The sequence below is a fragment of the Dasypus novemcinctus genome, chromosome 8 (genome assembly GCF_030445035.2).
Source record: "Dasypus novemcinctus isolate mDasNov1 chromosome 8, mDasNov1.1.hap2, whole genome shotgun sequence".
NCBI classification, from domain to species: Eukaryota; Metazoa; Chordata; class Mammalia; order Cingulata; family Dasypodidae; genus Dasypus; species Dasypus novemcinctus.
Window position 1 is genome coordinate 5,116,790 of NC_080680.1, and position 23,955 is coordinate 5,140,744.

A 23,955-nucleotide genomic window follows, 5' to 3' on the forward strand; every position below is an offset into this window, starting at 1 on the left:
AATAAGTAAATAGACAAAAAATACTGGTTCTACTGCCTTAAAAAAATACTGTGATACCTAAAATTACAAAATATAGGTTTAAGAGAAATTAATTTTTCTTTTTTTCTTGTTTGTTTTGTTTTAGCTTACTCCTGTAGCCTATCAGCCAATAGCTTCAAAATTTGACAACCGGACTTCTGGTTTTAGCTAGGAGTTATAGAGAGCTAGAAATAGCACATTGCTCCCATCTTTACAAGAGGGGTTTAAAAGAAAACTGAAAAACTGGAGGTTAATGAATTTTTATGAAACCATGAGAGAACTGAGGACACAGTTCAAACAAGGAACCCACAATCTAAAAAGACAAATGCCTGCAGGGAGGAACACTGACCACTGACCGTAATATTCGCTTACCTGAGACAAAAGTCAGGAAACACCATCTACGCTAACAGAAAGATTAAATAAGGAATGCTACACAAATTAAAGCCTCGGCTGTGTGGTGAGCGTGAGGCCCCTGGGGGCTGCTTCTAGGGGGAAGGTTGCCCCTTTGCATGCTTTTCTTGCAGGAAGCCCACCAGACACCCACGGGGAAGATGAGGCGAGTCTTGGAGAAGGCGCTGGGAGGGGAGGAACAGCAGCTACTGACAGAATCCCACCTGACCCCCAGAGGGATGGGTCTTAACCTGCAGAAGGAATATCAGTCAAACCTGAAGCTGCCGCTGGTGGAATCCTTTTGCTGCTGGGCAAGGGGAATGGAGGCCACCACAAAATTCTGCCCAGATCCCTCCCCCATCTGCCCAGATGAACAAAGCCTTGCTCTGCAGAGGGAAGAGTCAAAGCCCGATCCAGGGTGCTAAATGGAAACTCCCTAAAGCTGGGCAAGGGCACGTCCTGCCTCTGGGGGAGGGCCGTGAATATGCGCCAGGCCCAGCCTGACAACTGGGGCATTAGGTGACACACTAGCGAAGGCCATATCCTCTCCTCCAGATTCAGGAGTACTTAAGGCTGAGGATCAATGCAAAAATCAGAAATCCCCGCCAGCCCCCAACCCCCACTGGTAACGTGCTAGCCAGTAGGGATTACACATATTAGTGGCGTATAGCAGAGGACTCAACGTCACTGGTCATTACGGAAATGCAAACTACCCACGAGGTACCACAATTAGTATTGTTACTTTTTAAATGACAATATCATATGCTAGCAAGGATGTAGAACAACAGGAATTCTCATTTACTGTGGTAAGAATGTGAAAAGACAGTTTGGTAGTTTCTTTTAAAGTTAAACATACACTCACCATACAACCCAGTCATCCCATTCCTAGGTATTTACCCAAGTTAATTGAAAACTTGTATTTGTGCAAAAACCTGTGCATAAATGTTTGTGATAGTTTCACTTATAAATCACTCAAAATTCCATACAACCAAGATGTCCTTTAACAGATGAATGGGTAAGCATTTCTCCCCCATACAGTGGACTATTATTGAGAAATAAGAAGCAATGAGATATTGGGGCACAGAATAACATGATGAATCTTAGATACATTTAGCTAAGTGAAAGAAGCCCAACCCAAAAGGTTATACTATATACTGTAATTCCATTTATATATGACTTTATGGAAAAGACAAAACTAGAGGGAAAGAAAAATGATCAATGATTGCTATGGATTGGGAGAGGGTAAGTATTTGACAAACAAAGGAAAGGCACAGGGAAACCCTTAGTGTGATGGATGTGCATGATACTGTGTGGTAGATACAAGACTCTATGCATTTGTCAAAGCATCCAGACTGGTATACTACATTGTGACAAATTAAGGCAACTCTATTTCAACTGTATGACCTATCTCAATGAATAAGGTGGGAAAACCATCTGATATATAAGGAACTGAGAATAACGGTGTTCTGTCTAGATTTATAAAGAAAAGGACAAAACCACTGTACATAAACACTGTGTTCTGGTTGGTAAATTTATTTTACAAATGGATAGGGATTACTAATTCTGGAACTACTTGTTTGCTAGGGTTGAACAAACTACAGATGATAGAAGTTAGGTGTCCCACAGTCAGAGAAAGAGAGTGGGGTGAAGGATGCTAGAATGAATTTTGGGGTCCCAAATTAGAGTTGGAGATATCGGTGGAAACTCAAGTTCATTTTAATATATATGGAGATGAGTAAATATAAAAATCAAATATAGATATGTGTGCATAAAAGGTAGAAGGCATACATATATTTTCTAGCCCTGTTGGCTGAGATGGCCTAGGAGTACCAATATTCCAGGAAAGACAAGTATGCCTAGAGCCTAGTTCTTAGATTCTAATACCATCCTGCAATAAAAGGAACGAGAGCTCCTTAGAGATTTGGCTGATTCTAGGTCTGGGTCAGAGAAAATACAAGGTGAGCCTGGAACATCTCTTAATGCCAAAAAAGTAAGGAAATACCCAAATAATAACAAAAATAAGAATAATAATGGCATGTCATTAAGGACACAGTAGCCTGAACAAGCCCCCAATGGGAAAATTTGGAATGATTTGAGTTAAAAAAAAAAAAACTTATTACTGGATGATAACCTAAGGAATAAAATAAATATACACAAATCCATATAGGTATAAATTAATAACTGAATGAGAAAACAAATGGAGGAAAGCTAATCATCTTCCTTTCAGATGAATTTCAAATAATATATATAACTACTCCATCCTCCAGGAGGGAGTTAGTCATTTGTCACAACGTGGTGTGCCAGTCTGTGTGTCCTGACAAATGCATGGAGTCATGTATCTACCACCCAGGACTGTACAGAACAGTTTCACCATCCTAAGTTCTCCCTGCACCTTTCCTTTGTAGTCAAGGAAAGATGGGTGTGGACTGGATTAAGTAACTCACATGCAAAGAATGAAGTATGGACTGGGAAAACAGCAACTGCATTGGAGAAACCTGGCAAGTGCCACATAGCCGAGTGACTGCCAGAGACAATGCAGGCTAATGTCTTATACCCCTGTGAGATGCAAGGAGAAAGGATAGCCATCTACGGCCTTCTTCCCTCAGCCCCCGAAGTCTAGTCTAGTCTTAAGAAAAACATCTGATCAGCTCACTGTAGGGAATAGTCTAAAACATAACTTTCCAGTGCTTTTCAAAATGTTCAAGGTTGCATAAAACAGAGAAAGAGAATTTGCTTCAGATCTGAGATTAAGGAAAGAAGTTTGCATGCAATGTGGTATCATGGATTGGGTCTCAAAACAAAAACAAAAAGATATTCTTGGAAAAAACAGTGAAATACAAATAAAGCCTGTAAGTTAGTTAATACTTTTGTACCAATGTTAACTTTGGGGTGTTGACCAGTGTACCATGGTAATATAAGATATTAATATCAGGGAAACTTGGCAAAGATATATGAGAACTCTCTGTACCATCTTTGCACCTTTTCTCTAAATCTAAAACTACTCTAACATAAAATGTTGAAGAAAATGACCAGGTTCTTGACAAGGAAACCGGAGGTATGTTAACACCCTTCAGGACTCCAATTTTGTCATTTCAACCCCATGCAAGAGCCAAAATCTCTCCTAATTCCTCTCTTCCCCAGTGATGGCCTTCTGACAAAAGCTCACAATATGTCCATGTGAAAAAGAGCTGGAGCTCCTAAATACCAATTCACCATTCCCCCTAGAACCTTCTTCTTGGGTCAATTTTCATTTTCAAGCTTGCTTCACCTTCACCTGGAAGGGTGGGAGGGAGGCCATCTTTGTTTCCTAAGAGTATGAGACAAGTGGAGATTTTATTGTGCCCTTCAGAAGTTCTGGTATAGTTTTTAGCCTTTCATACAGAAATCAGCCAAGTTCTTCTGGGGAGAATTGGCCATATGTTTTAGGCCCCTTGGAGTCTCCAATTTTGTGAGTTGAGCTCCAGAGAGCTGTAGAAATCCTAGTTTCTTTTCTACCCAGCAGCAGCCCTTTGCTTAGCCAAACCTGGCCACAGGAAAAAAATTACAGATCATTAGTTCAAAGGGGAACAGCTTCCCCTTTTCTGCAATTTTAGTTCATCCAATCCTGTCACTTCCTCATCTCTCTTCTGTAAAATAAAACATGTAATTTTTTATCATTCATTCTACTTCTTCTAGTTGGTAGTGGAAGCATTGGCTCTTCATTACTATGACATCGCACCCAAAAGCAAAAGGTCTTGTCTATATTCAAAAAAGGGCTCCTTTTTCAATCCAAACATGGAATCTGTCTATTCCCACCTCATTTCTTTAAAAAATTTGCTTACAGTAAAATTCGGTCTTTGCGGTGGTCAGTTCTTTGATCGCGATATTGTGTTCCGTATGTTTCCAGTGTGTTGTAGCTACTAATTCTTCAATATCCAGATTAAAGAAATCGCTCTCATTCTTCTCAAATACTTCTGAAGTTATTCTTATTTTTTACTGTTCTTCATTTAGGTGTGGAGCCTCTACATGGGATAGTTTCTCTTTTGTTTCATTTTCTTGGTATCTCATATTTCTCGCCTCCTGGGCAAAAAGAAGAGACAAAGTATGACAGCCTCATCACTGACTCCTCTTATTCACGGTTTCAAAAGCTGCACCTATACTGTCCTCCTCACAGCTTTTCAGCCCAAGAGTCTACTGATGGTGTCAATAAATTAATGTTTCTTATGACTTGTGAACAAAGGAAGCATGATTTTTACATTTGCTCAGAATTAGAAATTTCAAAATGTGACAATGACTCCAAAATTTATTGTGTTTCTTATGTTTTATTTTGTTTTTTTTTTTTGTACTTTGTGTCCTACTGGCATGAGTAGATTTGATGAATGAAGGATAATATTTTGAAAAATTAAATATTTACTTACAAAAATTTTCATACAAACAGCTATTAACAAAAGAGAGATAATAAGAAACACATACTGAAATAAAAAGAAAATAATTTTTAAAAAGTTGAGTATTCAGAAAGCACTATAGTGCCTCATAATCATTAACCAACTTAATCATTTGTTCAGCAAATATTTATTGGATTTTCTATTCAGCACTTCAGTGAACACTGGACTGTACCTATTCAGAAGTCCCAATTAATGGAGAATATTGGTGGCTGGAAAGAGTGGCTATCAGTCATTCATAACTGTTTTTTTGAAAATGTTGGGAGAGTCTCTAAATTAACTTAAGAATTAGAAATCAATTACCTGAGTGAGAGAAGACAGGATTTTAATAAGAAGCATGAACTGCTCACAATTCTGGCTAGTTCTACTTGCAAACATTTGTTATAGAAAATTATATGGGCCCAAAATACTTTATGTATCATATACATTGAATAGCAAACTACTGCTAGTATAAAAGCAACCATCACAAATAACAGAATGGGATCAATAATTTTTTCTACTTCATACTGGCATTGCCTATGCAATGTTTAAACAATTATTGGTTTTCATATTTACTGGCAGAAAGGCCATACTATCTTCAGCAAATGGGCAGGAAAAAACATATGCATTTTCATTACTGAGCACTGTAGCAGGAGGGAGCTCTGCCTGGTTAGAATAACCTAGCAAGCAGGCACTCACTAATGAGCTGGAGTCTGTTCCAGACACAGGCAACAGGAATGAAATTTGAAACACCGAGGCAGGCTGTGTCTCACCAAGGAAATCAGCACAGAGCGATTTCCTTCCAGCTTCACATTCTTCTTTAACACCAGCATCAGCTGACTTTCAGCTATTCCCGACTCAACAATGCCTCTGTCACAGATCCCTGCATGTTGCTATGTGATAATAGAATCTATCACCAGGAGCAATTTTACTCCGTTTAATTCCATGGGTGAATAAAACACATTTGAATTGGGTTACACGTACTTGCTCAGGAAATCCTATCAAATGGGATCTGGAATTAGAAAATGGAATTCAAGCTCCAGTTCCACAGCATGCAAATAGGGGTATCTTGGGTAACATGTAGTCTGGAGCCATCAACAGTGAAACGGCTACAAATGTCAGCACAATCATCTAATTCAGCCTGCATGGGAACTTTGCCACATGGGTCTAATCTGTCAGTTTCTCTTTTTGCTAGAAGGTCAGGAGATTAGCCAGCCTAATCCAATGGGCTGTTGACTCAGAGGAAGCGGCCAGAGAGGAGGAGAAGCATGAAGGCTCGGCAACCAAGAAATTCATAAAACCACTTCTAATATTGTTACAAATTAATAACTGAATTTTGCGTGATCTATGTATCTCTAAATATATATATAATAAAAAAAATTAATAACTGAAAGGGGGAGAGGGAAAGGCCATCTAAACTAGGGGCCCAGGCTGTGGTCCTGCAGGTGATTGCCTGTCAGCTGCCCGCTTTACAGACGGAGTGTGGACCCAGACTATTCTGAGATGGTTTTGTCTCAGTATACACAAATATTAGTCGTCAAGGTGGTGACGGGGTAGGGGCGACATTCCACACACAGCACCTCCAAAGGAACTCAGGTGCTTTCTAAACTCTCTACCCATTGTTTATATTACATGGGACTTCTAGTCTCCTTCCTGAGCACACAAACCAAAACAATAATAAGAATGTGAGACGTTTGCTTCTCACAGTTTTAAAGAGATCTGAGTGACATTTGTAGAATACATTACAAATTGGACTTCTATATAATGGCTTTTTCAAAGTAGAGGAAAACATACAACACAATTTTTCCACTGTCTATTCTACATCAATAATTCCTCTCACCAGTCTTCAGTATTAAGAAGTATAAAGTCATATTTTCAGTTTGTCAGAAAATTTCAAGCACTTTATAGAAGTTAAATATGGAGGATTTGACTTTGCTCAACAAATGTTAAGCCAATAAGAATAAACTTCAAATTCCTTCTTCATAAATTTAAGTAGAGTATAAATACTGTTTATTTAAGCATTTATACATAATCTTTTGTTTGTTTTATTTTCAAAAAGAGTTTTTTCTCTTAGAAGAAAACATTAGAGGAAATCTTCCTGACTTTGGGTTAGTAAACGGTTTCTTCGATATGATATCAAAAGGATCAGCAACAACAACAACAACAAAAACAAAACAAATATGTTGGAATTCAATATATCTGCAAGCAACACTATAAAGGAAGTAAAAAGACAGACCACAGAGTGGGAGAAAATATTTGCATAGCATACATCTGGTAATAGAGTTACATTCAGAATATACAAAGATGTTTAAAATCAATAACAAAAGCCAAAAACAAAAAACAAAAAAAAAAAAACAACAAATTCTAAGAGGGCCAAAAATTTGAATAGACATTTCTCCAAAGACTATATTCAAATATATTAAAAAATATATTCAACTTGCACATGAAAAGCTACTCAAAATCATTAGTCATTAGGAAAATGCACTCCAAAACCACAATGGAAAGCTCTTCACACCTATTAGGATGCTTAAAATAAAAATGACACAGCCAGGAGTGTGTGTGGCTCAGTGGTTGAGTGCATGTTTTGCATGAATGAGGCCCCAGGTTCAATACCCATTACCTCCTTAAAAAAAAAAAAAGAATAAAAGAGAGAGAAAATATCAAGCTGGTGAAGGTCTGGAGAACTGGAAGGCTTATACATTGCTGATGGAAATATAAGAGAGCAGCTGCTTTGGAAAGCAGTTTGGCAGATTGTCACAATGCTAAACACAGTTAACAAAAGAGCCAGCAATTCTACTCATAGATATCTACCCAAGAGGATTTAAAACATATTCACACAAAAAACTTGCATGCAAATGTTCCATGGACCATTGACCATGAGGTGCAGAGGTGCCCAAAGATGTACTTACCAAATGCAATGGATGTGACATGATGATGGGAATGAGTGTTGCTGGGGGGGGGGGGAGAGGTGGGGTGGGGGTGGTGGGGTTGAATGGGACCTCATATATATATATATTTTTTTTAATGTAATATTATTATAAAGTCAATAAAAAATAAAAATAAAATAAAATAAAAAGTAAAAATTAGAGACAACCCTAATGTCTATCAATTGATGAATGGATAGACCAAAAGTGGTATATCCATGCACTGGAATATTATTTAACTATAAAAAGGAATGAAGTATTGATATATTCTACAATATGGATGAACCTTGAAAACATTATGCTAAATGAGAGAAGTCAGTCTCAAAACACTGCATAGTATATTATTTCATTTATATTAAATTTCCAGAAGAGGCAAATCTACAGAGGCCTCAGTAGATTAGTTGGTACCTAGGGGCTAGTCAAGGTGGCAGGTGACAGATGTGGAGTTTGTGCTGGTGGGTATAGAGTTTGGGGGTGTGTGATAAACATTTTCTGAAACTAGATTGTTGAATTGTTCTCAATTCAAAGAACATTGAATTGAGCACTTTATATGGGTGAATTTTACACTATATGAATTAAATCACAGTGAAGCTGTTAAGCACACACACACGCACAGTGGACATCATGGTTTTAATTTTGCTTCTTTCACTAGTGATCCAAATTTGAAAGAGATGTTATTTTCCCTTCTGTCACTTTAGTAAATTAATTCTTAAAAAATTTTTTGACTCTAAGGAATAAGTTATTACAGAATTATTACATAACCTCTACACTGACAGATGTAACTTCTCTTTCAGGAAACCATGGATTTTTTAGAATATAAAAAGATGAATGAAGGGAGATCAGCCTTCTTGGAGTTCTGTAATTATCAACAGAGCTTCAGTACAATTATGTCCAATATACTTCTGCCCTGAATGTACCTCTGATAAGAAGCTTTGAGTTAATAGCCTACATTAAAGTTGCAGAAGAAAAGAGAATCTTTATCTATGCAAACTGCATGCCTAGTTGTGTTGTCTTGCCTGTTTTGCAGAATTTTATTGGTAGACTGGATTACACTATGCAAAAAATACATTTGATATCAACAATCTTTGATACGATACATGGAAGAAACTACTCCATTTGCATAACATCATCAACAAACAATTTAACAGTATAAGACAATTTTAAATAATGTACAAAACTTACATGAAGAAAATTTTACTTGATGTGAAAGACAAACAATTAGTTTTAGATAGACAAACTCAATGTCATTAAGGTAACAGTTATGTTAATTTATACATTTAATGAAATCCAAATTAAAATATCCACATTTTTGCTTTTGTTGTTTTTGTTTTAGTCGATGATGAGAAATACTAACCAAACCAATTCTCAAGTTCATGTGGAAGAATCACCAAACAGAAATATTCAGTATAATTCTGAAACAAAAGTAGTAGGGTCACTATTGCTACCAGAGAATAAACATATTGTAAAACCTCAGAAGCTTAAATATTGTGATATAGATTTTTAAACACGATCTTCCTAGGAGGAGGGGCTTGATTCAGTGAGGATAAAGGTTCATGGGGGCGTATAAGTTTCTGGGGCGGCTTTATTCCTTAAGCTGGGTGGTGAGTACAGCCTATGTTGGGCTACAGTGTGAGAGAGAAATATGGGATTGCTGTTACAGCAGTTTGCCTAGACTGAGAAATCCCATGAATGATTCCTTAATTCAAATGACCTAATGTAGCTGCAGGCTAGGAATTGGAAAGGAAATCAAAATGGGAATTCTGTGGGAAAGCTGGCTCTAGTTTCTTAGCCACAAAACTCAGATAGGCTTCAGGTGCTGCTTTTGATAGTTGTTCAATTGTTGACATTGACTAACACAATAAACCCATATTTTTATGTTGCAGGAAAAAATCCTTTGACAAAACTCCAGATTTTAGCAGTTAGAGGATCCATAAATAGAGGCATGATTCCAATAATTCCTTCCAAAAATGGCAGCTTTTTAAAAGATGGAGACAGGGACGTGGATGTGGCTCAACTGATAGAGCGTCCGCCTACCATATGGAGGGTCCAGGGGTCTACACCCAGGGCCTCCTGGCCTGTGTAGTGAGCTGGCCCATGTGCAGTGCTGCTATGCACAAGGAGTGCTGTGCCACAAGAGGTGCCTCCCACGTAGGGGTGCCCCTGACACAAGGAGAGCACCCCGCAAGGAGAGCCACCATGTGCAAAAAAAGCACAGCCACACACACAGAGAGCTTACACAGCAAGATGATGCAATCAAATAGGACAGATTCCCAGTGTCATCTGACAAGAATGCAAGGAGACACAGAACACACAGTGAATGGACACAGAGAGCAGACAATGGGGGGAGGGGGAAATCGATAAAAAGAAAAAAAAAAATGGAGACAGTCTCAATCTGTAATTCTCTGACAAGGTTTCCATTCCATTACCATGAGCTCACACAGTCATGCAAACTCTTTGTTTCCAAGACAGTTTCCTGACCTGATGAGATCACTGTGCCAAAATGAAAAGGAGAGCTCGAGGCCTAAATGCCATGATATCACTGATGAACCAAACGTTGTGTATCCATTTTCGTATCATGCTTGTTTCTTTCCTTTATTTGTGAACGTCAATTAAGCATAAGTCAAGTACTTTGTTGGGATAATATGGACATAAAGGTGAATAAGGCAGAGCCCTGGGCTAGGGAGGTGCTGTGGACACAGAAACAGATCATTGCAAAGCAGTGTGTTAAGTTCAGAAAAGAAATATGTTCAGAACACCTGAAGGTGCTGAGGAGCGGCTCTCGACATGGCCCAGGTTTAAAGGAAGAGCACTCCACACGGGGGTTAACCCATAAGCTGAATCTGGAGGGAGGCGTGGAAATCAGTCCACTAAAGGTAAGACTGGGGAATTCCAGGTAGAGGAACTGGCAACACAAAGCTTTAAAGGTAAGATGGAGCACAAAGTATCTGTGGTCGGGATGAAGGAATGACAGGAATTTTTGTCTGGGGAGCTAAATTTTCAGCAAGACAAAGAGAATAAGTGAGGCTGGAGTCTTTCCTGTGGACTCCATCTGTCTTGGACTCCCTGGACTCAGCTCTGTCTCCTGACTCAGTGGGACCCCTGAGTTCCCCTTTCCTGCACTGCGGCCAGGAAACTCTCGAGGCAGTAAGCTGGATCCACTAGTGGGGTATACCATGACTCACCTTTTTGGAATTCTTATACCTGATAGAGGACTTTTACTCAGAAGATATAAAACACTCTAAAACTCAATCTTAAGAAAACAAACAGTCTCTATAAAGTAAATGGACAAACTATTTGAACAGATGCTTCACTAACAAGATAGAGGGATAGCAAGAAAGTCCATGAAAAGACACTTTATCTCATTAGCAATTACAAAAACACAAAATAAAACCATAATACACCATGAGAAACTCTTCACAATGTCCAAAATTACATGTGACCATACCAAGTACTGGAGAAGAGATGTGGGAACTAGAACTTTCATGCATGGCTGGAGGGAGAGTAAAATGAAACACCTGGTTTCAAAAACAGTTTGGCAACTTAAAAATTAAGCTCACTCACCATAAGATCTGCTACTGCACTCCTAGGAATCTGCCCGAAAGGAACTTGTACACGAACCTGCAGAGCAGTCTTATTTGTATAGTTAAATACAGGAAACAACCCAAGTGTCCATCAACAGGGGCATCGATAATTTCTGGTGCATCCCTGTAATGGAATAATATTCATTATTATTCATACAACAGCATGGATGAATCTCAAAATAATTATGCTACGTGAAAGAAGGCAGACAAAAATTGTGCCTGCTGTATGAATCTATTTTTATAGAAAACTACAAAATGCAAACAGGTCTGTATTGAGGGAAATCTTATCAATGGTTGTCTGGGAAAGCAGATGAGCAGGGGGTGGTGGAAGAGATTACAAAGGTACATAAGAACACTTTTAGGGTTGATTGAGAAGCTCATTATCTTGATTTCAGTGATGTATTCATGGGTGTATATATGTCTCAAAAGTTATTAATTTTATACTTTAAATACATGCAGTGTATTCTCTGGCAAGTATACATCAAGAAAGCTGTTAAGAAATAAGATAGTAAATAAAAATACTTATCCAGAGCTTTCTCATATCAGATAGTATTTTTGGCTGATTAAATTTCCTGAATGAGCTCTTCCAGCTTATTTTGGCCCATTTCAAAGTCACATTATTCACATAATGATTTGAAGTGACCCTCTTTTTCTGTCAAGTAAATTATGCTTCCATTCTTGAATTTTATTTTCTATTTGGCTGACTTCTGAAGTGATCACTTTGCAATTTATTTTGATACTTTGAATATATAGATTTGGTTTTACACTTCAGAGCTTATGGCCCCCTGAGGGGTTCCTATGAATTCCTCAGGAATCTTAGCAGGAAGCTTCATTCATATTTTCACATCATATTTACTATTGTTTCACAGACTCCAGCTCATCCAGCATTTTGTGCCTCTTCATTTGTTTTCACTGGTGTATAAATTCTCTTTCTCTTAGTACCTTTGTGGATGATTTTGATGAGCATAATGTCCAAGCAATCCAAAAATCTTAGCAGCTAAATAACAAATGTTATTTCTTACTTATATTACATGTCAAATATAGGTTGGGGGCAGGTGTAGAGGGGTAAGCTTATTTCAACTAATGAGAAAAAAATTGATGGCCAGTGGTTTTGTTTATGTTACCTGTCATCAAGAAAGATGGTGTTTGCTTAAAAATCATTCTCTGAGAGCTTTGTCCTACAGTGTACAGAGCTGTGTAACACAGCAGTAAAGAAAAGTGTATGCATCAAACTGACTTGAATATTTAGTTGAGGAGAATACCATACTGCAATTTAAGTTTTGAATTTAAAGATAATAAACAACTTCTATATCTAAGTAAGGGGTGGACTCAGTGGAAATTTCCTACAACTACAATCTTGGTATTTGAGATATGTTAGGTAGTAATCTTTCCAAAAAGTGTTTTTGAAACCAAACTTGAATTTGTTAAAACAGATGCTGGCTTCCTCACTCCTTCAGTGCATGTGGCCATCCAAATGTACATTTCATGTTCAGATGAGAAGGATGAAAGTGGTGAGGGAATTTAGTTCCCTTCCAGAATCCTAGGGAAGGAATTTGTCCAGCCTTGGGTCAGATGCTCATCCCTGGATGGATCAACTGTGGCTACCGTCTATGGAAATCACATGCATGGAAGGTGGGTGTGAAGAGAATGAAAAATTTGCAGATGAATGGGGTGGAAAGTTTCTTCGATAAAGAAAACATTGGACAGAGAGAAAGATAGATGTCCACAGACAAACACATACCCAAATTATAGTGCCACCACCCAGAAGAGAAGAGGTGTTCAATCTCATCGCCAAGTGCACTAGATTTCTATGGCTGCTATAACAAAGTACCGCAAACTGGGGGGCTTATAACAACAGAAATGGATTTCTTTCACAGTTATGAAGACCAGAAATCCAAAGTCAAGTTCTCACCAGGGCCACACTCCCTCTGCAGGCACTAGGGAAGACTCTTACTCCCGTTGTCTTAATTTCTGGTGGTTTCCCACAGTTCTCCAATTTCCTTGCCTTGCAGGTGCATCACTCCAGTCTTTGATTCTGTCTTCCCATGGTCATGGTAGATTCCCTGTGGGTCTGTGTCTCTGTTTTCTCTTCTTAAAAGAAAATCATCATTGGATTAGGGCCCACCCCAATCTAGTGTGATCTCATCTTAATTAATGACATTTTCAAAGACCCTTTTTCTTTTTTCCAGATAAGGTCACATTCTGGGGTTCTACATGGACGTGGGTTTTGGGGGAAAATTCTTCATCCCAGTACAGCCAGTCAGCTAGCAGGATGGCTATTAGACATTTTCCTGGAAGAGGCCTGGGAGAGAAGAGGGCAGTCATGGTTCATTGTTGCCAAATATCCTAGAACCCCATGGTTTCCTCCTCCTCTCTGCAGGTGCTTCCCCTGCCAGCTGGAAGTGGATGGTCCTTCCCCCAGTGCATTAATCAGGGTTCTCAAGAGAAACAGAACAGGCAGGAGATATTTATGTGTGTATGTGTGTGGGGGGGTATAAATGTTAAGAGATTCATTACAAGAAGAGGCCCACATGACAGGAGGATTAGAAAATTCCATAGGTAGGGTTGAAAGTAGGAGATTCTGATGAAGGTCAAGTTGAATTCTCCATGGGAAGCTGGATGGTAGAAACAGAGACAGAAATTCTTTCTGATGTCTGAAAGCCTCAGTTCTCCCTTTAACCTCTAAGTGATTGGATGAGGAGACTCCCCTCATTGTTTAGGGCAATCTCCTTTGTTGAGTGTAGATGCAATAAGCCACAGGTGTAATCAACTGAACAAAGATGAAAATCCATGTATGAAATACATTTACAGTAACAATCAGGCCAGAGCTTCCTTCACCAAACAACTGGATAAAACTACCTAGCCAAGTTGATTCATGAAATTAACCATCACACTCAGTCATTGTCCTCTTCTTACCCCCTCTTAAATGTGCACAGTGCTCTGAATTTTGCCCAATGCCTTTCAATCACTGTGTGGTGTATTTCTTACTGTTTTTATTATTTTTTTAAATTTTTATAGAATATTTTCTTGCCTCTTAAAATCACAGGTGATCAAGGAATTTCAAAAAAAAAAAAAAAGAAACAAGATTTTCAGCAACTTGGGAATTCTCTTGCCTGTACTCACAATTACAACCTATTCTTAAATCTCCATCCTGTAGACCCTGGGATGGTCCACAGGATGGAAGAATAAAATATGGATTAGAGTGGACTTACTGGTATTCTACTATAGAACTATTGTGACTGTAGCAATGGAAGAAACTGTGTCACTGATGTGGAGACAGTGGCCACAGGAGTTGCTGAGGGCAGGGAGAGGGAAGAAGAAGTGTGATGTGGAGGCATCTTCCAGCTTGGAGTTGTCCTAAATGATATTGCAGGGACAGATGCTGGACATTATATATCCTGCCATAACCCACTGAATGGACTGGGGGAGAGTGTAAACCTAATCCCTTATAGAAAATAACCAAGCAGAAAGCTTAGAGGGACCCTTGAGACAGGGAAGCAAAATATTTGCACTGCTAGTGGATGTTTTCCCTTTTGGTCTTTGCTTTCACTATTTACAGTATACTTCTTACAGATAGAAGGGCAGCAAAATTTAACAGTTTTTAATAGCTAATTTGCAAAGTGCTAATTAGAACCCTTCAAACCTATAGCAAAGTTTCTTGTTAGCCTGTAAAACTGATTCTGCTATTGGGATTTCAGTCTTATATTCTGTTTTAGTGGTTGTACCTCTAATTATATACTGCAAACTAAAGGATTCTTTTATATTTCATAAGAGCTTTATTAAAGGAAGCTACCAAATTTAAAACTATAGTTTCTCACTAGTCACTTGATGCAAGTAGTATTATTTAACTTTGTTTCTACATGAAGTGAATGTTTGACCTTTTATTTTATGGATTAGAATTTAGGGAAAGATCAATGTCAATAACTCAAATACTGACAAAGTCTAACTAAATGTTGGACATGATTCCATCTGTGATATCACTCATTGTTCATATTTAGTTATTATTTGTTACTATTTAAATGAGAGAAGGATATGTACTGCTCCGTTTTTTCACTATACAAGTAGCATTCATCTCTTGGGATAATAATCTGGCATAATATTTAAGGACTGAAATAGTGTTGTCATAGATAAAGACATCAATTTTAATAGCTGTCATTTATTAACTAGCTACTATGTACCAGGTGAGGCACTTAAACTTCACTTAGTATAACAATCCTGAAAGCTGTTACTTTACTTTAAATTTTAATAGCTTTATGGAACTGTAAGCTACATACCATAAAATTCATCAAATTTAAGTGTACAATTCAGTGTTTTTAAAAAATTTTCAGAGTTGTGAAATCATCATCATCATCAAGGAGAATATTTCTATCACTCTATAAAGATCTCCCCTGCCCACTGGCAGTCACTCTTCATTCTCTCTCCAGCCCCAAACAACCATTAACATATTTTCTGTCTCTTCAGGTTTTCCTTTTCTGGGCATTTTATATAAATGGAATTTCACAGTCGGTTTTGTTCAACTAGCATAATGTTTTTGAGGCTCATCTAGGCAGGAGCTTGTGGAGACATTTAGATTATTTCCACTTCCTGGCTATTATAAATAGTGCTGCTGTGAACGTTGGTGTATAAATGGTGAGAACAGACATTTTCATTTGTCCTGGAGAGCTACTCAAGAGCAGGACTGCTGGGTCATATGAAAAATTTATGTTCTTTTAAATAACAGTCAAACAGCTTCCAAACTGACTATCATTTGACATTCCCAGAGCAATTCTGTGAGGGTTCTAGTGTCTCCACATCTTCATCAACACTTGTTACTGTCTTTTGTTTATGGCCATCGAAGTATATATAAGGCGATAGCTCTTTGTAGTGTACATTCCTATTTCCTGATAAATAATGATATGGAACATATCTTCATGTGTTTACTGGCCGATTATATATCTTCTCTGGTAAAAAGTCTATTAATTTTTTTTTCATTTTTCATTTAGTTTTTGTCTTCTTATAATGGAGTTCCAACATTTCTTTGTGGCTGTCTGCCTACAGGAGCCACACCAAATCTCGCTGGGTACTTCTGTCCTTCTCTTCCATTTCTCAGAAAGCTGTTCTTTCACCCCATTTCCCAAAAAAGTCTTTTTACTGGCCTAACTAAACTGGCCTGTTCTTAAATCCTTTTGTGCAATACAGCCAAGAACCTAGAGGAAACCAACACTTCCCCAGCTTCCTTTGGTGCGCCATTGCCGCGAGGCTCCCGGCCCGCCTGAGATGGTGAGTTTTAAGGCCTGTCTCTGTCCTCTTTCAGTCCTGCCATTTCCAAGGAGGTTCCCGGATAGGCTCCCACAGGACATAACCTCGGGTCACCCACACTTCCGGCTCTCTTTCGGGAGGTGGCAGGGGCAAGTCCCCACACCGAGAAGATCCAGGGAAGTCCTGGGTGGTGAGTGAAACCGCCCCTGAGAACTGCCAGTTTACCAGGCCCTGTGGGAGATAAGAATGGCCCTCACCCATCGGAGCGCTTCCTTAGACCTCCTCTTGACTGCTTTCAGTGACTTAATTTGATCTTCTAAGTTCTGCTGTCCTCACTGTGGGTTTTTAAAGTTCTCTAGCCAGCCCCCTTCCTAGGGTCAGCTCGGCTTGGACGTCAGTCTGGGAACCAGACCCAGATGCCCCCAAGACCTGGAAGGCTCTGGGGATGCTCAGAGACCAAAGCTCCCGATCCCTGGATGGTCGGGATAGTGAGGAGGGCTCCCTGATCTCCAGGACGCTGGCTCAGCGAGCAGTACGTTCAGTCAGACTGAGCAGTGGGTTCCTCCAGACCAAGGGCCATGTTTTATCCTCCCCTGGGGAAAAGGGTGGCTCTTACTGGGACAAACTCCCTACTGATCAAGGGGTGAATCTTTTCCTGCCCAGCCATGTGGCCGCAGTATAGCCAGGAGTGGGCTCTGCCTGGGACCCTGCACTCCAGTTGAACCTGTGTAAGAGGAGAGGACAGACGGATCTGAGGACCAGAGGCCAGTGGCCATGTCTCCTAAAGGGATGAGGACACACACTGAGATTAACAGCTCCTGGCTTTCCCACCTCCCTGCCTACCTTTGTAACACTCCAATCCTTCTGGCACAAAGAGCCCTCACAGGTCTTACTCCATGCCAGGAGAAAAGTAATGGGATGCAGCCCCCAGAGCAGCCCAATTCGTGTCTCATCAGGGCAGGGCTTCTCCGGACCCCTTAGCTCTGTACTTAGCAGTTGCCAGGGATTTTCCTGGAGGAACCAAGCTGGAGGCTCCTGCATGAGGTTTCTGCCATGGACAGACACGGGAGCTTTGCGTCTGGGTGAGGTGATTCTAAAGTCCAGTCTTTCCAGCTAAATGTGTAAAATTTTCTCTTCTGTTCTAATCTGTGCTTGCTTTAACTTTGTCAGTTTGCTTATGCCTAGGAACTCGTAAATCAGATTTGGGGCCTGTCTGTTAAAAATTGGTTAACAGTGAAAGGTAACCTAAAAATGAGTCTTTAAATGTCCATACTATCTTGCAATTGAATTTGATGTATAATTCACAAGTGGAATTAGTTCACCTGCAGGGAAAGCAGAAAAACTTAGCAAACTTGTTACCTATAAAATTGTTTTAGGTGCTTAGTTAAGGAACAGAAGTACTCAAATTGTTTTTAAGTGGAAACTTATTAGAAACTAAGAGTTAAGGTTATTATATAGATGCCTTATATTATAAAACAGGAGGAGGATAATGACTGAAATTATTATAACTGGGTGGGTGTAGCCTGGACTTCAGCTATTGTAATGGTAATTTTAAACTAATTTACCTTTGTTTGTGGCTACTTGGGTCTACCTTGTGCTTACTAGAGTAACGGTAATTATAAACTAAACTTATGATTTTTTATCAGATTTTGTTTAGGTTCTTGACTATGCTGGAGAAATGGATTTCACGTCAGGTGAGTTAGGCCAGTAATTTATTTAGGTAGGGAGGGATGAGAAATGGGAGAAAATAACAGATCAGGGTTCCCAGGTAGAGAGGAAGGGGTTGAAAGTGATAAAGAGGGCTGATTTATAGGCTACAATTCCCCTTTGCAGGTTATAAATGCCCAAGTTTTACTTGCAAGGCCACATGGCAAAGGAAAAACAGTGAGAGTGATGTGCAGAGAGCAGGAATGGGTCCCCAGGCAAGAGAGCACACAAGAGAGCTCAGACCCTGTGCCTCCCTTTTGAACCATCAATCATCCCACCCCTTTGCTAATGGCAGGGGAGGACTTCCAGCTGTTAACCGTTTTGATTGATTACCTCCCCCATCAATCTCCCATGAGGGCCGAATCATAAAGTCCTTGGGGAATATCCTAGGCTTCTCCTGGCTTCCAGAGGAAGTCTTTTCCTGAGTGGCAGAATCTTGGGGAGGGTCTTCCAGCAGCCATCTTGGTGTTATTATTTTTTTTTTGGAGAGCAAAATTTTTTTATTTGTTCATTTTTTGCATTTAAAATATTCTTCGATGATATCCTTGGCCTGAGATTCTTTGCCATAGTCCTTAGCAACCACACAACTGCCGCCAACCATCCTGATGTTATTGATGTCCACGTGTACTTCTCACCAGGTTCCAGATCCATCGATTGATTCCCTTGATCTTACTAGCTGGCTTCACTTGGATTATGGTTATTTTTAAGCTAGCTTCCTCTAGCCCTTAGACTTCAGCTATTGAGATGGTACTTATAAACCAAGTCAGACTTTGTTTATGTTTTTTTCAGGTCTAGCTTTACCCCTCACCTTTGCTTATGGTTTTCTCCAGTCATCACCAGAGACATAGGGAGTTGTGTATAATGGGTTATTTGCAGGTCATTGCCTTGTGAAAAACGACCATGGATGAGAGAAGCAGTACAAGAGAATATTTTAAGGCCATTACCGTGTGATGCAGGGTCACATTTAGGGAACCCATTGCTGTCAGCTCACACATGATTTAGGAGGAAGTCCACAACCTGCCAACGTAATTCCACATTTGTGAACTTGGGTTTCTCAAAGGTCTCCATTTGTCTTCCTCACAAATGTTAAAGGTTCAATCCACGTGTGCTTTCTTATGTTCCTGTGTATCCCAGTTGGAAAATGCTTTATATAAACCCAAGATTTAGTCTTATTGAGTGCTGGCTACTCCCTGAGACTTCAATGCAGCACTCATAACTGGAGACTTTTCTTCTTCTACCTTCTGTAACCTAAACCTTTGGGAATGGGCTGGATATCCTCCTTGCTAACCACTCTTCTCTGTCATCTAGCTAAAACTTCCTAAACAGCCCTTCTTCGTGTTCTGTTCCACTGACCTGCCGATCACTTCTCACCTTTCTTGACTCCTTGTTACCTCCTGCCAATGTTCGCACTGATCTTAATGCCTGCACAGACAGATGGTCTCACATCTGAGCCTCAGTTCCTCTATTTCCTAGTCGTTGGCCCTCCACCTCAGGCCCACGCATATCCTGGATCTCTTCCTCACTAGAAACTGCCCACGGCTGATCTGGATTTCCAAGACATGGACATCCACACACTATGAATACATGCTGTGCTGGTTTTGCTCAAGTCTCCCCACACTGCTGCAATTTTCAAATATAAGTTTTAAATTTTGAAATAGTTCAAGACTCCCAAGAAGTCACAAAAATAGTAGCGAGGGCTCCTGTGTACCTTTCACCCACATGCCCTGAAATGACAGTGTCATATGTAACCAGAGTACATTGTCAAAACCAGGAAATTGACATTAGAACTGTACTAAAATCTGATGCACTCCTTTTGGGGATTTCACCCACTGCTGCCATTTTATGACCACACAAAAACCTCAGTCTGCCACTTGGCTATGCCGGGCTCCATGGGCCATAGAACATTCCATCTTACCTTGCTGTTTATCCGTGCTTGCTTTCAGAACCCAGGTGCAAGCCAGTGGTAACCACAAGACAGTTTGACCCACCTGGACAAGAAATCTAGCATAGTTTGTAGCTTTCTACACTTTTTTCACTGCTGTGCTCTTTTCCAGGCAGTAAGTGTCAGATGTCCAAAACCACAGAAGTAGCCTAGGCCTGATGTAGCACTGAAGACAAAAGCACTGGGTGCGGTGCATGACAAGTCACCCCTCCCCAATTACCCCACACCACCCGTGAAAGAGCCTCATGCTCCTCCCTTCGGGGAGAAGGTATCTTTTGGACATGAGTCCACCCTTCTCCAGTCAAAGACTGCTTTACTGAGTCTGGTCTCACTCCATTGGTCTGGGCAACAACAGACAGGTGACCAGCTTCAAGGGTCCAACCCACAGGGATTGGTGACAAATCCACTGAATCCACTGCCCTCACACATTCACCCTGTCCAACTCAGCCACAGGCCATCAGAATGCAAAGTATTCACCCCGTGCTCTTTTACCAAACTTTTGTGAATTGGTTTTTTGGTTTATTTACTCGTTCTTTTATAGTTCTCCTTCCCTTCCTTCTTCTATTTGCTTTGTTATTCTTTTTCCTGACATACAGGGGGATAAAGATAGAGATAATTGATTTTCAGTTTTTTTCTTTTCTGTTTATGCATTTAAGATGGTAAAATGTTACTCTAAGCTCAGAGTTAGCTGTTCCACAAGTTGTGATAAATTGCAGTTGATTCTTAATCCATTCATAATATTTTATGTTTTCCCTTTTAGTTCTTTTTTGACCCATGAGTTAACTAGAAAAGAATTTTAAAATTAAGCATACACAGGTTTTATTTTCATCGTGTTTTATTTTTTTTAAAGATTTATTTTTTAAATTTCTCTCCCCTTCCCCCCACCCCAGTTGTCTGTTCTCCATGTCTATTTGCTATGTGTTCTTCTTTGTCCGCTTCTCTTGTTGTCAGTGGCACAGGAATCTGTGTTTCTTTTTTTGTTGCGTCATCATGCTGTGTCAGCTCTCCGGGTGTGCGGCACCATTCCTGGGCAGGCTGCACTTTCTTTCGCGCTGGGCGGCTCTCCTTACGGGGCGCACTCCTTCGCATGGGGCTCCTCTACATGGGAACACCCCTGCGTGGCGCGGCACTCCTTGTGCGCATCAGCACTGCGCATGGGCCAGCTCCACATGGGTCAAAGAGGCTGGGGGTTTGAACTGCGGACCTCTCATATGGTAGACGGACGCCCTATCCACTGGGCCAAGTCTGCTTCCCTCACTGTGTTTTACATGTCTAACTGAGATGCTCTGTCTTTAGAGGAAAGACTCTTGTATGATTTCTGTCCCTTGATATTTGTTGGGACTTACTTTATTTATTGACAATATTTGAGTTCGTTGAAATGAATATGTATAAGTTGTTGGATAGTTCGTATGAGTCAATTAGGTCAGGTTTATTAATTATGTTTTTCAGATCTCCCATGCTTACTGCCATTTTTCCTGCATGTTCTATCACATTCTGAGAGACATTATAGAATTTGTCATTGTATTGTAGCTATGTCTACATTTCTTATATTTCTCTCAATTCTTGCTTTACTTATTGTGCGATTATGCCCTTAGATGCATGCAAATTTAGAATGCTTATTTCTTTCTGGTGAATTGACATAATTTTCTTTAGGAAACATCCTGCTTTTTCAGAAATAAAATACTTGTCAGGAAGTGAGTGTAAGTCAGTGGTTGAGCACCTGCCTCCCATGTATGAAGTCCCAGGTTCATTCCCTGGTACCTACCAAAAAGAAAAAGAAAAAAAAAAAGTTTTCATTTTGAAAATCTATTCTGTCTTATATTAGTAAAGTTATATCAGCTTGATTTGGAGTCATATTTCATTGTTTATCTTTATCATTTTTTGCTTTCAGTCCTTCTGTCACCTTAGATGTGACTTGGAAATACCATGTTGCTAGATTTTTTATGTTCTTTGTGATGGTTTTTGCCTTTCAATGTTTAGTACCTTTACAGTCAAGGTAATTTTTTATGTGTTTAGGTTGAAATCTACCATATATCAGGAAACTTGATTTTATTTATTTATATGTTGATTTATTTATTTATATATTCTTTTCCCCCCTTTCCTGCCTTCCTCTGAATTAACTTCATTCTATAAATTTCCATTTCATTCCTCTTGACTTACTCTACTTTTGTGCTATAAACTAATTTGATATTTAGTTTAGATTCCATAGGCATTACTTTTTTTAGGAAAATATTTATTTAGGTTTACACTTTTCATTACTGTTCATTCCCTGTGTACCTCTGAGTTTCCATCTGGAATTTTTTTCCTTCTGCCTGAAGAACTCCCTTTAGTATTTCTTTTAATGCAAGCCTGCTAGTGACAGAGTCTCCTAATTTTTGTTTGTCTGAAAATGCCTTTATTACTCTTCAGTTTTTAAGATGGTTCTCTGGGTTTAAAAGTTTGGGTTGGTAGTTATTTACTTTGTAGGTTTCCCTTGCCTAGTCCCTGCTACTTTCAATTTTTTTGTTCTCTCATTTTCAGAATTGTATTATATCATTTCTAGGTGAGGTCTTCTTTTGGTTAATCTAGTTAGCATTTGTAAGGTTTCCTGACTCTGCCACTTGATGTCTATTGTCTATGTTCAAAAATTCTCAACTATTAATATGTCATACACTTTCTCTCATTTCCTTTTGATGCCCCATTTACATGTATGTTCCCCCTTTCTTTATTCCTCTTGGTAGTCATTGATGTTTTGGTCGGCATATTTTCTTCTGATATGTTTCCCATTTCACCAGTTCTCTTTAGGTGTGACTACTTTGCTGCTAACGTATCTTCTGAGTTCCTAGGATGATTTTTTTCAAATCCTGCTATGATATAGTTTTAGCTCAAGAGAAAATATTGTGTATTAATTTGATAACATTTAAATAGATTTACATTAGTGAATATCTTTCCTGAATTATCTCCCGATGAAATTTTATCTCCTTATAAAAATAGAAATAGACATTTTTCTTTGACCTTCCTTTTTGCCAGCCCCCTTTTAAATTTTTTTTTTTTTCCTTTCCCTAGCAAGCACTAGTAGTCTATAGGACAAATAGAATTTCACAAAGAGAAAAGAAAAACAAAAATGAAGTGGAGCCTTCAGAAACTGTTGAAAGGGCATCAGTTCCCAGTGTCACAAATAATGTCAACATAACAGTTTTACTGTAAGGATCACAGTTCACTATAGAAATATCAGCCTTTGTCCCCACATCCCTGAAACCTTTCAAGGGAGAACATCCACATGAAGGCATGAAAAAGGATGTGACATGTATGTAGTATTCATATAATTAGATAGTCTGCCTGTTTTGTTTAACTGCCTCTCACTCTTTCACAAATGCCCCCTTACCTGCAGAAAATTTTTGTAGTAGGGCAAAAAGTTGTCTAATCTGACCAAGTCTGTAAAAGAATTTCAGGAATTGGTGGCTTATTATGAGTCTGCTCAGAGTTTAGCTAAAGTATTCATGAAATATCATGCACACCTAGCGCATGTTAAGGAAGAGGATACATGTAATGTCAAAAACAACACATGCTTTTATTCATACCCTTTGACAACTTTCAACATACATGTCACGTAGCATCTGATGCCTATAAAGGCAGCAAGGAGGTAGGACAGTTTCATGAAAATAAGATAGACTTTATTAAAAGGATAATTGCTCAGTGAGCTGGCTCAGCAGTAGATTATGTCAAAGATAACCCACGGTCTTCTCTTATAACCATCCTCTGACTCTAAGATTACA

The 23,955-nt window shown here is 39.3% G+C and overlaps 1 protein-coding gene across 7 annotated transcripts in view; it reads right to left on the bottom strand.

Annotated features, from left to right (window-relative positions):
• LOC139439474 (serine palmitoyltransferase 1-like) overlaps window positions 1-23,955 on the bottom strand; it is a 190,518-nt gene that overhangs the window by 17,635 nt on the left and 148,928 nt on the right. For 2 of the 7 annotated variants that reach the window (XR_011649325.1, XM_071216567.1), the window contains 3 exons: window positions 13,226-13,404; window positions 11,294-11,437; window positions 4,230-4,467 (listed from right to left, as the gene is read on the bottom strand). The gene's annotated coding sequence lies outside the window, so the exon portion shown is untranslated. Of the gene's footprint in view, window positions 1-4,229; window positions 4,468-11,293; window positions 11,438-13,225; window positions 13,405-21,102; window positions 21,962-23,955 lie in introns of those variants that run through there. The other 5 variants (XR_011649327.1, XM_071216568.1, XR_011649326.1 and 2 more) reach the window with 4 other exon arrangements.